The sequence below is a fragment of the Salvelinus alpinus genome, chromosome 24, assembly GCF_045679555.1.
Source record: "Salvelinus alpinus chromosome 24, SLU_Salpinus.1, whole genome shotgun sequence".
Taxonomy (NCBI): domain Eukaryota; kingdom Metazoa; phylum Chordata; class Actinopteri; order Salmoniformes; family Salmonidae; genus Salvelinus; species Salvelinus alpinus.
In genome coordinates, this window is record NC_092109.1 from 23,131,719 (window position 1) to 23,150,090 (window position 18,372).

At 46.4% G+C, this 18,372-nt stretch overlaps 1 protein-coding gene across 3 annotated transcripts in view; it reads left to right on the top strand.

The window, feature by feature from the left end:
• LOC139552343 (myosin-IIIb-like) overlaps positions 1-18,372 on the top strand; it is a 69,853-nt gene that overhangs the window by 23,616 nt on the left and 27,865 nt on the right. Inside the window, exon 1 of one of the 3 annotated variants that reach the window (XM_071363987.1) lies at positions 2,265-2,394. The exons of the other annotated variants lie outside the window; for them this stretch is intronic. The gene's annotated coding sequence lies outside the window, so the exon portion shown is untranslated. Of the gene's footprint in view, positions 1-2,264; positions 2,395-18,372 lie in introns of those variants that run through there. 3 annotated transcript variants of the gene reach the window in all.

The window sequence follows — 18,372 nt, forward strand, 5'->3', positions numbered from 1 at the left end:
TATTCAGACTCCTTGACTTTTTCTACATTGTTACAGCCTTACTTTTTCTACGTTACAGCCTTATTCTGAAATGTATTAAATTGTTTTTTTACCCCTTCATCAATCTACACACAACACCCCATACTGACAAATCAAAAACAGGTTTTTAGAAGTATCACACTTACATAAGTATTCAGTCCCTTTACTCAGTGCTTTGTTGAAGGACCTTTGGCAGCGATTACAGCCTCAAGTCTTCTTGGGTTTGACGCTACAAGCTTGGCACACCTGTATTTGGGGAGTTTCTCCCATTCTTCTCTGCCGATCCTCTCAAGCTCTGGCAGGTTGGATGGGGAGCATCGCTGCACAGCTATTTTCAGGCCTCTTCACAGATGTTCGATCGGGTTCAAGTCCAGGCTCTGGCTGGGCCACTCAAGGACATTCAGAGACTTGTCCCGAAGCCACTCCTGTGTTCTCTTGGCTGGGTGCTTAGGGTCGTTGTCCTGTTGGAAGGTGAACCTTCGCCCCAGTCTGAGGTCCTGAGTGCTCTGGAGCAGGTTTTCATCAAGGATATCTCTGTACTTTGCTCCGTTCGTCTTTCCCTCTATCCTGACTAGTCTCCCTGTCCAAGCCGCTGAAAAACATCCCCACAGCATGATGCTGCCACCCATGTTTCACAGTAGGATGGTGCCACTTTTCCTCCAGACGTGACGCTTGGCATTCAGGCCAAAAAGTTCAATCTTCATTTCATCAAACCAGAGAATCTTGTTTCTTATGGCCGGCGAGTCCTTTAGGTTCCTTTCGGCGAACTCCAGGCGGGATGTCGTGCCCGTTACTGAGGGGTGGCTTCCATCTGGCCACTCATACTTAAAGGCCTGATTGGTAGAGTGCTGCAGAGATGGTTGTCCTTCTGGAAGGTTCTCCCATCTCCACAGAGGAACTCTGGAGCTCTGTCAGTGACCATCAGGGTTCTTGGTCACCTCCCTGACCAAGTCCCTTCTCCCCCGATTGCTCAGTTTGTTGGGCAGCCTGCTCTAGGAAGAGTCTTGGTGGTTCCAAACCTCTTCAATTTACGAATGATGGAGCCCACTGTGTTCTTGGGGACCTTCAATGCTGCAGAAATGTTTTGGTACCCTTCCCCAGATCTGTGCCCTGACACAATCCTGTATGGAAGGACTATGGAGCATTTACTTTAACCTCATGGCTTGGTTTTTGATCTGACATGCACTGCCAACTGTGGGACCTTTTTATATAGACAGGTTTGTGCGCCTTTCCAAATCATGTCCAATCAATTGAATTGACCACAGGTGGACTCCAATGAAGTTGTAGAAACATCTCAAGGGTGATCAATGGAAACAGGATGCACCTGAGCTCAATTTCTAGTCTCATAGCAAAGGGTCTGAATACTTATGTAAATAAGATATTTCATTTTTTACGCTTTTAATGTGCAAACATTTCAAACCTGTTTTCTCTTTGTCATTGTAGGGTACTGTGTGTAGATTGAGGATGGGGGGGCCTACATTCTGAAATAGGATTTTTGTCCCCCTCAGTCTTATCATTGGAATGTGTTACAAAACAAGGCAACGGTGTGCTTTAGGACCATGCGGCTGCCTCAGAGTGGTCAGGTAGGCTGTTTTGGAGTGTGCATCCGAATCCGACCGGATAAAAAAAAATAGAATCCCTCCCCCACTTCTGAAACCAAAGTTGCGCCCCTGTTCAGCATTGTTGACCGCTTGAGGGGAAGGGGGCAGGAGAGATGTCTCTATCTTCTGTTGTATTAACTATGCTGTGTGTAACCCCCTCATTCATAGTAGTGTTCAGTGATAGTTGAAAGTGATATAGCATCAATCAAGTGATGCTATGATAACCTTATCTAATGGCTACATATACAGTATTATGGTGTGGGATTGTCATCCATCATGACCAAAGGTTATTATCTGCTTTGATATTGGAGAAGTATGCTCTAATGCACATCCCTTTGAAATGTAATTGGACACATGTTGAGGATGGTCCTTTTGAAATAAGATGGTGGTATAGCGCTGTGGTTTTTCTTAGTGTACTACAGTACGGTCCACTGTCTTGCATTGGTTACCAAACTTGTTCTCATTGTGACCAAATTAAAAGCTTTAGAATTTTCTTGTGACCCACCAAATACACACAACCGCGTTTCTGGATTTCTGTCACAACCCAAGAGACACTTCCTTCCTACCATTTTGTAATCCCAAACGGAATATCATAACACCATACTTTTCTTCCCCTTTTTACTTCCTCTTGGCTCCCCCACTGTGATGATTACTATGGTAAACACACAGACTTGACCGACGTCTCTCTCCGGCCCCTGTTTTCTCACGCCTGTCTCATGGTACGAGAAGTTCTCTGTGGGATACGGGATGAGACTGAGGGCCTCGAGGAAAGCTAGTAAGTGTGGGGAAATTCCTCCAGCCTTTCTGGGGAATTGCATCACTGGGACTTGGTGGGAGTGATTGGCTGGCTCCTTGGCTGTGAGCTAGGGTTCAGAGAAAGTCTGTTTGACAACACTTTATATTACACTGATGTTATTTCAGGGTGGATGTGGTTGGAGTAGATATGCATTTGATTAGCTTGTATGGCTTAGGTCAGTATTCTGTAATGTACTGTACATTCGCTGGTTATTCTCTAACATTAAAGTGTTACAGCTGCATGTTCTCTTCAGTCAGGGTGCTGATTAAGTATTCTAGACCTTTTTGGAACAGTGGAAAATGCAGTTCAACTGACCACTACTAAAAAACAGAGTAAGAATGGAAATATGGGTTTCCAGATATACTGTAGCCACATGTTCAAAGTCACTACTTTTTCTATGCCATGTAATCTTGTGCGTTTGCTTGTGTGTCTGCAGAGCAGGGATAATTGGGAGAGCCAAAGGGGAGTACAGAGTTCCAGCAGTCAATAAAACATATTTTCCAGAGTTTCACATCTTCCATTTCCCCCTGCTGTTCTGCTGCGGTCTTCTGATGAGTTTGAGACAATCTTAGGTTCACTGAGTCCAAGTAAACATTCATAATGCAAACTCTTTTCATAAATCACTGTTCACACCATACAATTATGTTTCATTCATTGTACTTAAAGTGCTCCCTGGAACGAGTACATGGTATCGACGATCTCACTTGACTATTCCTAATATGGTACAGCTTCTACCCTCTCTGACTGTTGTCAGTTGGCCTGGTAATTGACGGGATGGGGGAAGTGAGAACTTAGAGGTTAAGTGTGAAATATGTTGAAAGGCTGACAGGAAATCCTGTGTCATTTACTCCTACCTCGGCATGCAATCCCCTCATTGTGGTCACAGCCAGGACATTGGTTTCATTACAATAATGTGTTTTGCATTATTGTTTAAAAACAAGTATATTGCTCTTGCTGCATTCTTTTATATGTTTGCTAATGTTCATTTGTTAACTTTTGCACACAGGTTGATAAGTCATCACCACCACATTCTTGATGGCCTGCTAGAGTTCAACACACTGACATGACTTGTAATCTAGTTATATCGAGTTGAAGGAGATGTTACAAAGTGTTTTACAGCTACAATGTGCCATCAGTTTTGTCTTCCTCGTCTTCCTCGTCTTCCTCGTCCAACATTCACTTCCTTTATTCTCCTGAGGCATCTATATATCATTAATTTACAAATTAATCCAATGACATTTTGACTTTGGTATTAATTTCCCCTGGGGTAAACTCTTGACCTTGCTGCTCTGCTATTGTGATATCTTGGTTTCAAAGTACCACATCCTACACTTTCATGGTCTTTACTAGTCAGGAAACAAGTGAAAGGTTTCACTGGTCATGAATTCTGTATTGTATTGCATCCAGAGAACAATGCGATCCCTTGTTTTTCAGATGATACAACCCTTAGTGTGTTTTGATGCTTAGGCCAGCTGGCACGAGAGGCTATGATCAAATCACGTTTTATTGGTCACATACACATGGTTAGCAGATGTTAATGCGAGTGTAGTGATGCTTGTGCTTCTAGTTCCGACAGTTCAGTAAAATCTAACAAGTAATCTAACAATTTCCCAACAACTACCTAATACACTCAAATCTAGAGAGGTGAATGAGAATATGTACAGTTGAAGTCGGAAGTTTACATACACTTAGGATGGAGTCATTAACTTGTTTTTCAACCACTCCACACATTTCTTGTTAACAAACTATAGTTTGGCAAGTCAGTTAGGACATCTACTTTGTGCATGACACAAGTAATTTTTCCAACAATTGTTTACAGACAGATTATTTCACTTATAATTCACTGTATCACAATTCCAGTGGGTCAGAAGTTTACATATACACTAAGTTGACTGCCTTTAAACAGCTTGGAAAATTCCAGGAAATTATGTCATGGCTTTAGAAGCTTCTGATAGGCTAATTGACATCATTTGAATCAATTGGAGGTCTACCTGTGAATGTATTTCAAGGCCTACCTTCAAACTCAGTGCCTCTTTGCTTGACATCATGGGAAAATCAAAAGAAATCCGCCAAGACCTAAGAAAAAAATTGTAGACCTCCACAAGTCTGGTTCATCCTTGGGAGCAATTTCCAAATTCCTGAAGGTACCACGGTCATCTGTACAAACAATAGTACGCAAGTATAAACACCATGGGACCACGCAGCCGTCATACCAATCAGGAAGGAGACGCGTTCTTTCTCCTAGAGATGAACGTACTTTGGTGCGAAAAGTGCAAATCAAATCAAATCAAATTTTATTAGTCACATACACATGGTTAGCAGATGTTAATGCGAGTGTAGCGAAATGCTTGTGCTTCTAGTTCCGACAATGCAGTAATAACCAACAGTAATCTAACCTAACAATTCCACACTACTACCTTACACACACACACACAAGTGTAAGGGATAAAGAATATGTACATAAAGATATATGGATGAGTGGTGGTACAGAACGGCATGGCAGATGCAGTAGATGGTATAGAGTACGGTATATACATATGAGATGAGTACTGTAGGGTATGTAAACAAAGTGGCATAGTTTAAAGTGGCTAGTGGTACATGTATTGCATAAAGATGGCAAGATGCAGTAGATGATATAGAGTACAGTATATATACATATGAGATGGGTAATGTAGGGTATGTAAACATTGTATTAAGTGGCATTGCTTAAAGTGGCTAGTGGTACATTTTTACATAATTTCCATCAATTCCCATTTTTAAATTTTTAAATCAATCCCAGAACAACAGCAAAGGACCCTGTGAAGATGCTGGAGTAAACGGGTACAAAAATAACTATTTCCACAGTATAATGAGTCCTATATCGACATAACCTGAAAGTCCGCTCAGTAAGGAAGAAGCCACTGCTCCAAAACCGCCATTAAAAAAGCCAGAGTACGGTTTTCAATTGCACATGGGGACAAAGATCATACTTTTTGGAGAAATGTCCTCTGGTCTGATGAAACAAAAATAGAACTGTTTGACCATAATGACCATCGTTATGTTTGGAGGAAAAAGGGGGAGGCTTGCAAGTCGAAAGAACACCATCCCAACTGTGAAGCACGGGGGTGGCAGCATCATGTTGTGGGGGTCCTTTGCAGTAGGAGGGACTGGTGCACTTCACAAAATAGATCGCATCATGAGGAAAGAAAATGATGTGGATATATTGAAGCAACATCTCAAGACATCAATCAGGAAGTTAAAGCTTGGTCGCAAATGGTTCTTCCAAATGGACAATGACCCCAAGCATACTTCCGAAGTTGTGGCAAAATGGCTTAAGGACAACAAAGTCAAGGTATTGGAGTGGCTATCACAAAGCCCTGACCTTAATCCTATAGAGAATTTGTTGGCAAAACTGAAAAAGCGTGCGTGAGCAAGGAGGCCTACAAACCTGACTCAGTTACACCAGCTCTGTTAGGAGAAATGGTCCAAAATTCCCCCAACTTATTGTGGGAAGCTTGTGGAAACGTTTGACCCAAGTTAACCTACACTGCTCAAAAAAATAAAGGGAACACTTAAACAACACAATGTAACTCCAAGTCAATCACACTTCTGTGAAATCAAACTGTCCACTTAGGAAGCAACACTGATTGACAATAAATTTCACATGCTGTTGTGCAAATGGAATAGACAACAGGTGGAAATTATAGGCAATTAGCAAGACACCCCCAATAAAGGAGTGGTTCTGCAGGTGGTGACCACAGACCACTTCTCAGTTCCTATGCTTCCTGGCTGATGTTTTGGTCACTTTTGAATGCTGGTGGTGCTTTCACTCTAGTGGTAGCACGAGACGGAGTCTACAACCCACACAAGTGGCTCGGGTAGTGCAGCTCATCCAGGATGGCACATCAATGCGAGCTGTGGCAAGAAGGTTTGCTGTGTCTGTCAGCGTAGTGTCCAGAGCATGGAGGCGCTACCAGGAAACAGGCCAGTACATCAGGAGACGTGGAGGAGGCCGTAGGAGGGCAACAACCCAGCAGCAGGACCGCTACCTCCGCCTTTGTGCAAGGAGGAGCAGGAGGAGCACTGCCAGAGCCCTGCAAAATGACCTTCAGCAGGCCACAAATGTGCATGTGTCTGCTCAAACGGTCAGAAACAGACTCCATGAGGGTGGTATGAGGGCCCGACGTCCACAGGTGGGGGTTGTGCTTACAGCCCAACACCGTGCAGGACGTTTGGCATTTGCCAGAGAACACCAAGATTTGCAAATTCGCCACTGGCGCCCTGTGCTCTTCAGATGAAAGCAGGTTCACACTGAGCATGTGACAGACGTGACAGAGTCTGGATACGCCGTGGATAATGTTCTGCTGCCTGCAACATCCTCCAGCATGACCGGTGTGGGGTGGCATTTCTTTGGGGGGCCGCACAGCCCTCCATGTGCTCGCCAGAGGTAGCCTGTCTGCCATTAGGTACCGAGATGAGATCCTCAGACCCCTTGTGAGACCATATGCTGGTGCGGTTCCTCCTAATGCAAGACAATGCTAGACCTCATGTGGCTGGAGTGTGTCAGCAGTTCCTGCAAGAGGAAGGCATTGATGCTATGGACTGGCCCGCCTGTTCCCCAGACCTGAATCCAATTGAGCACATCTGGGACATCATGTCTCGCTCCATCCACCAACGCCACGTTGCACCACAGACTGTCCAGGAGTTGGCGGTTGCTTTAGTCCACGTCTGGGAGGAGATCCCTCAGGAGACCATCCGCCACCTCATCAGGAGCATGCCCAGGCGTTGTAGGGAGGTCATACAGGCACGTGGAGGCCACACACACTACTGAGCCTCATTTTGACTTGTTTTAAGGACATTACATCAAAGTTGGATCAGCCTGTAGTGTGGTTTTCCACTTTTAATTTTGAGTGTGACTCCAAATCCAGACCTCCATGGGTTGATAAATTAGATTTTCATCAGCACATTTAAAGGCAACGCTACCAAATACTAATTGAGTGTATGTAAACTTCTGACCCACTGGGAATGTGATGAAAGAAATAAAAGCTGAAATAAGTAATTCTCTATTCTGACATCAATCCAAGATGGCGTAGCAGTCGGACGAGTCTTTGTTTTGTCCTGTCCCGTGTAAATAGTCTTCGTATTTTTCGTATACATTTCGTATATATTTTAATTTCACTTTCCATCTAGGAACTGAATATACATTCCTACATTCCGCCTCACCCAATGTGGTACGGACCTGCTATTTTTTTTATACTTTAGAACCGTAACCCCAATCAGAAGCTAGCCAGATTACTAGCTAGTAGTCAGTTAGCCACTGCTGCGGTCTTCACCCTCAACTCGGACACAGCCAGCTTCAATACCGGGCCAATACCTGCCAGTCTGCAAGCGCGATATAAACCCAGAGCATATAGGACTGCTTTTTCTCTACCACATCACCGGATTCCTGACGCAAGCTCTGGACAATTACACCGTATCATCACAGCTAGCTAGCTGCAACCGAGTGGCTACTACTGGCTAACACCTCTGTCCCGAAGCAAGCACCAGTTAGCCTTGAGCTAGCCTCGAGCTAGGCCCATCTGCCGGCTAGCTGAAGAGGTCTACCAGCGAATTCTTGGGCTACAATACCAGCTACAAGCTAATTTAGCCATTTTTTTTGCCGCTGCTAGTAGCTTTTACCTTCTGCACAGACACCAGCCCTGTTATTAGCCTGGATATTACTCACCAATTTACCAGCATCGGACTGTCTCTCGACAACAACGCCGGATTCCTGCCGTAATCCCTGAGCCACTGCTTCTGATCCTCACAGCTAGCTTGCGGCTAGCGCAGCTAGCGCCACTGCCACGAAGCTAGCACCAGTTAGCAAACACAATTCTACAATTCACAACCTCTCTTTCGCCATCGCCATCTGGCTTGGATTCTCTGTCGACACGACCACGTCTGAGCAGACCCCCTCCGTCTGAGCAGACCACCCCCCGGGCTACTAACTTTAAACGCCGCGTGCTAGCTTAGTGGAGGCCTCCCTGCTCCATCTACGGCTGCCCCCTGGACACTATGATCACTTGGCTACATAGCTGATGCATGCTTGACTGTCCATTAATTCACGGTACTCCATTCTGTTTATTTGTGTGTTATCTGTCGGCTCTGTGCTTTAACTCAGGATCTGTGTGTAGTTAATCCGACCCTCTCTGCCTAGTCGTCGCCATTTTTACCTGTTGTTGCTGTGTTAGACTAGCACCCTGTTATTGCTGCTGTTATCTTACCTGTTGTTTTAGCTAGCTCTCCCAATCAAGACCTGCAATCACTTTATGCCTTATTGTATGTCTCTCTCAAATATCAATATGCCTTGCATACTGTTGTTCAGGCTAGTTATCTTTATCATTGTTTTGGTTTGCAATGGACCCTGTAGTTCCACTCTCCGTACCTCTGATACCTCCTTGGTCCCACCCCCCACACATGCGGTGACCTCACCCATTGAGACCAGCATGTCCAGAGATACAACCTCTCTTATCATCACCCAGTGCCTGGGCTTGCCTCCGCTGTACCCACGCCCCACCATACCCCTGTCTGCACATTATGCCCAGAACCTATTCTACCACGCCCATAAATCTGCTCCTTTTATTCTTTGTCCCCAACGCTCTAGGCGACCAGTTTTGATAGCCTTTAGCCGCACCCTCATCCTACTACTCCTCTGTTCCTCGGGTGATGTAGAGGTAAACCCAGGCCCTGCATGTCCCCAGTCACCCTCATTTGTTGACTTCTGTGATCGAAAAAGCCTTGGCCTCATGCATGTCAACATCAGAAGCCTCCTCCCTAAGTTTGCCTTACTCACCGCTTTAGCACACTCTGCCAACCCTGATGTCCTTGCCGTGTCCGAATCCTGGCTTAGGAAGGCCACCAAAAATTCTGAGATTTCCATACCCAACTATAACACTTTCCGTCAAGATAGAACTGCCAAAGGGGGAGGAGTTGCAATCTACTGCAGAGATAGCCTGCAAAGTTCTGTCATACTTTCCAGGTCTATGCCCAAACAGTTCAAACTTCTAATTTTAAAAATTAATCTCTCCAGAAATAAGTCTCTCACTGTTGCCGCCTGCTACCGACCCCCCTCAGCTCCCAGCTGTGCCCTGGACACCATCTGTGAATTGATCGCTCCCCATCTAGCTTCAGAGTTTGTTCTGTTAGGTGACCTAAACTGGGATATGCTTAACACCCCGGCAGTCCTACAATCCAAGCTTGATGCCCTCAATCTCACACAAATCATCAAGGAACCCACCAGGTACAACCCTAAATCCGTAAACATGGGCACCCTAATAGACATTATCCTGACCAACCTGCCCTCCAAATACACCTCTGCTGTCTTCAATCAAGATCTCAGCGATCACTGCCTCATTGCCTGTATCCGCCACGGGTCCGCGGTCAAACGACCACCCCTCATCACTGTCAAACGCTCCCTAAAACACTTCTGCGAGCAGGCCTTTCTAATCGACCTGGCCCGGGTACCCTGGAAGGATATTGACCTCATCCCGTCAGTTGAGGATGCCTGGTCATTCTTTAAATGTTACTTCCTCACCATATTAGACAAGCATGCTCCGTTCAAAAAATGCAGAACCAAGAACAGATATAGCCCTTGGTTCACTCCAGACCTGACTGCCCTCGACCAGCACAAAAACATCCTGTGGCGAACTGCAATAGCATCGAAGAGCCCCCGCGATATGCAACTGTTCAGGGAAGTCAGGAACCAATACACGCAGTCAGTCAGGAAAGCAAAGGCCAGCTTTTTCAAGCAGAAATTTGCATCCTGTAGCTCTAACTCCAAAAAGTTCTGGGATACTGTAAAGTCCATGGAGAACAAGAGCACCTCCTCCCAGCTGCCCACTGCACTGAGGCTAGGTAACACGGTCACCACCGATAAATCCGTGATAATCGAAGACTTCAACAAGCATTTCTCAATGGCTGGCCATGCCTTCCTCCTGGCGACTCCAACCTTGGCCAACAGCCCCGCCCCCCCCGCTGCTACTCGCCCAAGCCTCCCCAGCTTCTCCTTTACCCAAATCCAGATAGCAGATGTTCTGAAAGAGCTGGAAAACCTGGACCCATACAAATCAGCTGGGCTTGACAATCTGGACCCCCTATTTCTGAAACTGTCCGCCGCCATTGTCGCACCCCCTATCACCAGCCTGTTCAACCTCTCCTTCGTATCATCTGAGATCCCCAAGGATTGGAAAGCTGCCGCGGTCATCCCCCTCTTCAAAGGGGGAGACACCCTGGACCCAAACTGTTACAGACCTATATCCATCCTGCCCTGCCTATCTAAGGTCTTCAAAAGCCAAGTCAACAAACAGATCACTGACCATCTCGAATCCCACCGTACCTTCTCCGCTGTGCAATCCGGTTTCCGAGCCGGTCATGGGTGCACCTCAGCCACGCTCAAGGTACTAAACGATATCATAACCGCCATCGATAAAAGACATTACTGTGCAGCCGTCTTCATCGACCTGGCCAAGGCTTTCGACTCTGTCAATCACCATATTCTTATCGGCAGACTCAGTAGCCTCGGTTTTTCTAATGACTGCCTTGCCTGGTTCACCAACTACTTTGCAGACAGAGTTCAGTGTGTCAAATCGGAGGGCATGTTGTCCGGTCCTCTGGCAGTCTCTATGGGGGTACCACAGGGTTCAATTCTCGGGCCGACTCTTTTCTCTGTATACATCAATGATGTTGCTCTTGCTGCGGGCGATTCCCTGATCCACCTCTACGCAGACGACACCATTCTATATACTTCCGGCCCTTCCTTGGACACTGTGCTATCTAACCTCCAAACGAGCTTCAATGCCATACAACACTCCTTCCGTGGCCTCCAACTGCTCTTAAACGCTAGTAAAACCAAATGCATGCTTTTCAACCGTTCGCTGCCTGCACCCGCACGCCCGACTAGCATCACCACCCTGGACGGTTCCGACCTAGAATATGTGGACATCTATAAGTACCTAGGTGTCTGGCTAGACTGCAAACTCTCCTTCCAGACTCATATCAAACATCTCCAATCCAAAATCAAAGCAAGAATCGGCTTTCTATTCCGCAACAAAGCCTCCTTCACTCACGCCGCCAAACTTACCCTAGTAAAACTGACTATCCTACCGATCCTCGACTTCGGCGATGTCATCTACAAAATATCTTCCAATACTCTACTCAGCAAACTGGATGCAGTTTATCACAGTGCCATTCGTTTTGTTACTAAAGCACCTTATACGACCCACCACTGCGACCTGTATGCCCTAGTCGGCTGGCCCTCGCTACATGTTCGTCGTCAGACCCACTGGCTCCAGGTCATCTACAAGGCTATGCTAGGTAAAGTGCCGCCTTATCTCAGTTCACTGGTCACGATGGCTACACCCACCCGCAACACGCGCTCCAGCAGGTGTATCTCACTGATCATCCCTAAAGCCAAAACCTAATTTGGACGCCTTTCCTTCCAGTTCTCTGCTGCCTGCGACTGGAACGAATTGCAAAAATCTCTGAAGTTGGAGACTTTTATCTCCCTCAACAACTTTAAAAATCTGCTATCCGAGCAGCTAACCGATCGCTGCAGCTGTACATAGTCCATCTGTAAACTACCCACCCAATTTACCTACCTCACCCCCCATACTGCTTTTATTTATTTACTTTTCTGCTCTTTTGCACACCAGTATCTCTTCTTGCACATGATCATCTGATGATTTATCACTCCAGTGTTAATCTGCTAAATTGTAATTATCCGATTTATTGCCTACCTCATGCCTTTTGCACACATTGTATATAGATTCTTTTTTTTCTACCATGTTATTTGACTTGTTTATTGTTTACTCCATGTGTAACTCTGTGTTGTCTGTTCACACTGCTATGCTTTATCTTGGCCAGGTCGCAGTTGCAAATGAGAACTTGTTCTCAACTAGCCTACCTGGTTAAATAAAGGTGAAATTAAAAAATTAAAAAAATTAAAATAAAAAATTCTTAAAATAAAGTGGTGATCCTGACTCACCCTTGGACAGGGAATTTTTATAAGGATTAAATGTCAGGATTTGGGAAACTGAGTTTAAATGTATTTGGCTAAGGTGTATTTTAACTTCCGACTTCAACTGTACAGTCGTGGCCAAAAGTTTTGAGAATGACACATTAATTTTCACAAAGTCTGCTGCCTCAGTTTGTATGATAGCAATTTTCATATACTCCAGAATGTTATGAAGAGTTATCAGATGAATTGCAATTAATTGCAAAGTCCCTCTTTGCCATGCAAATGAACTTAATCCCCCCAAAACATTTCCACTGCATTTCAGCCCTGCCACAAAAGGACGAGCTGACATGTCAGTGATTCTCTCCTTAACACAGGTGTGAGTGTTGACGAGGACAAGGCTGGAGATCACTCTGTCATGCTGATTGAGTTCGAATAACAGACTGGAAGCTTCAAAAGGAGGGTGGTGCTTGGAATCATTGTTCTTCCTCTGTCAATCATCGTTAACTGCAAGGAAACACGTGCCGTCATCATTGATTTGCACAAAAAGGGCTTCACAGGCAAGGATATTGCTGCCAGTAAGATTGCACCTAAACGAACCATTTATCGGATCATCAAGAACTTCAACGAGAGCGGTTCAGTTGTTGTGAAGAAGGCTTAAGGGCGCCCAAGAAAGTCCAGCAAGCACCAGGACCATCTCCTAAAGTTGATTCAGCTGCGGGATCGGGGCACCACCTGTACAGAGCTTGCTCAGGAATGGCAGCAGGCAGGTGTGAGTGCATCTGCACGCACAGTGAGGCGAAGACTTTTGGAGGATGGCCTGGTGTCAAGAAGAGCAGCAAAGAAGCCACTTCTCTCCAGGAAACACATCAGGGACAGACTGATATTCTGCAAAAGGTACAGGGATTGGACTGCTGAGGACTGGGGATTCCGAGAAAATGACTTTACCCCCTTTCCGATTGTTTGGGGCAACCGGAAAAAAGCTTGTCTGGAGAAGACAAGGTGAGCGCTACCATCAGTCCTGTGTCATGCCAACAGTTAAGCATCCAGAGACCATTCATGTGTGGGGTTGCTTCTCAGCCAAGGGAGTGGAGTCACTCACAATTTTGTCACTCACAAGAGCACAGCCTTGAATAAAGAATGGTACCAAAACATCCTCCGAGAGCAACTTCTCCCAACCATCCAGGAACAGTTTGGTGCCGAACAATGCCTTTTCCAGCATGATGGAGCACATTCCATAAGGCAAAAGTGATAACTAAGTGGCTCGGGGAACAAAACATTGATATTTTGGGTCCATGCCCAGGAAACTCCCCAGCTCTTAATCCCATTGAGAACTTGTGGTCAATCCTCAAAAGGCGGGTGGACAAACAAAAACCCACAAATTCTGACAAACTCCAAGCATTGATTATGCAAGAATCGGCTGCCATCAGTCAGGATGTTGCCCAGAAGTTAATTGACACCATGCCAGGGCAGATTGCAGAGGTCTTGAAAAAGAAGGGTCAACACTGCAAATATCAACTTTACATTTACATTTACATTTAAGTCATTTAGCAGACGCTCTTATCCAGAGCGACTTACAAATTGGTGCATTCACCTTATGATATCCAGTGGAACAACCACTTTACAATAGTGCATCTAACTCTTTTAAGGGGGGGGGGGGGTTAGAATGATTACTTTATCCTATCCTAGGTATTCCTTAAAGAGGTGGGGTTTCAGGTGTCTCCGGAAGGTGGTGATTGACTCCGCTGACCTGGCGTCGTGAGGGAGTTTGTTCCACCATTGGGGTGCCAGAGCAGCGAACAGTTTTGACTGGGCTGAGCGGGAACTGTACTTCCTCAGAGGTAGGGAGGCGAGCAGGCCAGAGGTGGATGAACGCAGTGCCCTTGTTTGGGTGTAGGGCCTGATCAGAGCCTGAAGGTACGGGGGTGCCGTTCCCCTCACAGCTCCGTAGGCAAGCACCATGGTCTTGTAGCGGATGCGAGCTTCAACTGGAAGCCAGTGGAGAGAGCGGAGGAGCGGGGTGACGTGAGAGAACTTGGGAAAGTTGAACACCAGACGGGCTGCGGCGTTCTGGATGAGTTGTAGGGGTTTAATGGCACAGGCAGGGAGCCCAGCCAACAGCGAGTTGCAGTAATCCAGACGGGAGATGACAAGTGCCTGGATTAGGACCTGCGCCGCTTCCTGCGTGAGGCAGGGTCGTACTCTGCGAATGTTGTAGAGCATGAACCTACAGGAACGGGTCACCGCCTTGATGTTAGTTGAGAACGACAGGGTGTTGTCCAGGATCACGCCAAGGTTCTTAGCACTCTGGGAGGAGGACACAATGGAGTTGTCAACCGTGATGGCGAGATCATGGAACGGGCAGTCCTTCCCCGGGAGGAAGAGCAGCTCCGTCTTGCCGAGGTTCAGCTTGAGGTGGTGATCCGTCATCCACACTGATATGTCTGCCAGACATGCAGAGATGCGATTCACCACCTGGTTATCAGAGGGGGGAAAGGAGAAGATTAATTGTGTGTCGTCTGCATAGCAATGATAGGAGAGACCATGTGAGGATATGACAGAGCCAAGTGACTTGGTGTATAGCGAGAATAGGAGAGGGCCTAGAATAGAGCCCTGGGGGACACCAGTGGTGAGAGCACGTGGTGCGGAGACAGATTCTCGCCACGCCACCTGGTAGGAGCGACCTGTCAGGTAGGACGCAATCCAAGCGTGGGCCGCGCCGGAGATGCCCAGCTCGGAGAGGGTGGAGAGGAGGATCTGATGGTTCACAGTATCAAAGGCAGCCGATAGGTCTAGAAGGATGAGAGCAGAGGAGAGAGAGTTAGCTTTAGCAGTGCGGAGCGCCTCCGTGACACAGAGAAGAGCAGTCTCAGTTGAATGACTAGTCTTGAAACCTGACTGATTTGGATCAAGAAGGTCATTCTGAGAGAGATAGCAGGAGAGCTGGCCAAGGACGGCACGTTCAAGAGTTTTGGAGAGAAAAGAAAGAAGGGATACTGGTCTGTAGTTGTTGACATCGGAGGGATCGAGTGTAGGTTTTTTCAGAAGGGGTGCAACTCTCGCTCTCTTGAAGACGGAAGGGACGTAGCCAGCGGTCAAGGATGAGTTGATGAGCGAGGTGAGGTAAGGGAGAAGGTCTCCGGAAATGGTCTGGAGAAGAGAGGAGGGGATAGGGTCAAGCGGGCAGGTTGTTGGGCGGCCGGCCGTCACAAGACGCGAGATTTCATCTGGAGAGAGAGGGGAGAAAGAGGTCAAAGCACAGGGTAGGGCAGTGTGAGCAGAACCAGCGGTGTCGTTTGACTTAGCAAACGAGGATCGGATGTCGTCGACCTTCTTTTCAAAATGGTTGACAAAGTCATCAGCAGAGAGGGAGGAGGGGGGAGGAGGGGGAGGAGGATTCAGGAGGGAGGAGAAGGTGGCAAAGAGCTTCCTAGGGTTAGAGGCAGATGCTTGGAATTTAGAGTGGTAGAAATTGGCTTTAGCAGCAGAGACAGAAGAGGAGAATGTAGAGAGGAGGGAGTGAAAGGATGCCAGGTCCGCAGGGAGGCGAGTTTTCCTCCATTTCCGCTCGGCTGCCCGGAGCCCTGTTCTGTGAGCTCGCAATGAGTCGTCGAGCCACGGAGCAGGAGGGGAGGACCGAGCCGGCCTGGAGGATAGGGGACATAGAGAGTCAAAGGATGCAGAAAGGGAGGAGAGGAGGGTTGAGGAGGCAGAATCAGGAGATAGGTTGGAGAAGGTTTGAGCAGAGGGAAGAGATGATAGGATGGAAGAGGAGAGAGTAGCGGGGGAGAGAGAGCGAAGGTTGGGACGGCGCGATACCATCCGAGTAGGGGCAGTGTGGGAAGTGTTGGATGAGAGCGAGAGGGAAAAGGATACAAGGTAGTGGTCGGAGACTTGGAGGGGAGTTGCAATGAGATTAGTGGAAGAACAGCATCTAGTAAAGATGAGGTCAAGCGTATTGCCTGCCTTGTGAGTAGGGGGGGAAGGTGAGAGGGTGAGGTCAAAAGAGGAGAGGAGTGGAAAGAAGGAGGCAGAGAGGAATGAGTCAAAGGTAGACGTGGGGAGGTTAAAGTCACCCAGAACTGTGAGAGGTGAGCCATCCTCAGGAAAGGAACTTATCAGGGCGTCAAGCTCATTGATGAACTCTCCAAGGGAACCTGGAGGGCGATAAATGATAAGGATGTTAAGCTTGAAAGGGCTGGTAACTGTGACAGCATGGAATTCAAAGGAGGCGATAGACAGATGGGTCAGGGGAGAAAGAGAGAATGTCCACTTGGGAGAGATGAGGATCCCAGTGCCACCACCCCGCTGACCAGAAGCTCTCGGGGTGTGCGAGAACACGTGGGCAGACGAGGAGAGAGCAGTAGGAGTAGCAGTGTTATCAGTGGTAATCCATGTTTCCGTCAGTGCCAAGAAGTCGAGGGACTGGAGGGAAGCATAGGCTGAGATGAACTCTGCCTTGTTGGCCGCAGATCGGCAGTTCCAGAGGCTGCCTGAGACCTGGAACTCCACGTGGGTCGTGCGCGCTGGGACCACCAGGTTAGAGTAGCAGCGGCCACGCGGTGTGAAGCGTTTGTATGGTCTGTGCAGAGAGGAGAGAACAGGGATAGACAGACACATAGTTGACAGGCTACAGAAGAGGCTACGCTAATGCAAAGGAGATTGGAATGACAAGTGGACTACACGTCTCGAATGTTCAGAAAGTTAAGCTTACGTTGCAAAAAATCTTATTGACTAAAATGATATAGTACTGCTGGCTGGTGAAATAGGCTAGCTAGCAGTGGCTGCGTTGTTGACTTTGTTTGAAAGTGTAGCTGGCTAGGTAACCTCTAACTGGCTAGGTAACCTCGACAATTACTCTAGACTACACAATTATCTTGGATACAAAGACGGCTATGTAGCCAGCTAAGATCAAACAAATCAAACTGTTGTACTGTAATGAAATGAAATGTAATACTACCTGTAATACTACCTGTGGAGCAAAGCGGAATGCAACTACTCGCTCCAAACCAAACCGGAAGTGCGTATCGTAGAGGGAGAGGCAATAGAAGTGTTGTTTCTTGTATTATTGTCTTTTGTGTCTTTAGAGGACTGCTTCACCTTAATGTCCCCTTTCCCTTTTCTTCTGTCCTTATTTTGTCCCACTTTGTCCCTTCTTTGTCCCTTCTTCTCTTCTGCCAACTAGACACTCCTTGTTAGCTAGCTAGCTTCTTTCAGGAATGTCCCTAGCAACTGCCTAGCAACAGGTAAACAACTTAGCTAGCTAAGAAAACGGTATAATTTTATGAAAAATTGTTACTTTTTCAAAAGCCTTTCTTCTTTGTTTGCTGCTTGTTTGGTCTCCTATTCAGTTTGCAGTTTTCTTTTGATTTTTTTTCGATGTACTTTACTCTAAAAAAACATTTAAATTTCAATATTTGTAGGAGCTCATCTTTTCAGCTGCTGCTGCTTAATTTGGAACTCCGGAAATATTAACTTCATGTAATTGTCAATAAAAGCCTTTTGACACTTATGAAATGCTTGTAATTATACTTCAGTATTCCACAGTAACATCTGACAAAAATATCTAAAGACACTGAAGCAGCAAACTTTGTGGAAATTAATAGTTGTGTCATTCTCAACTTTTAATCGCGACTGTACATGTAAGTAAACTCAGCAACAAAATGTCTTCTAACTGTCAACTGCGTTTATTTTCAGCAAACTTAACGTGTAAATATTTGTTTACATAAGATTCAACAACTGAGACATAAACTGAAGAAGTTCCACAGACATGTGACTTACAGAAATTGAATAATGTTTCCCTGAACAAAGGGGGGGGTCAAAATCAAAAGTAACAGTCAGTATCTGGTGTGGCCACCAACAGTCCTCATGGACTGCACCAGATTTGCGATGTTAGTTAGGTGCATGTTTATTGGTCATTGAACAGGCATGGGAAACCGTGGGTCCTGAAAAAGGGACTTTTATTTTTTTTGCTGAGTTTATATGGA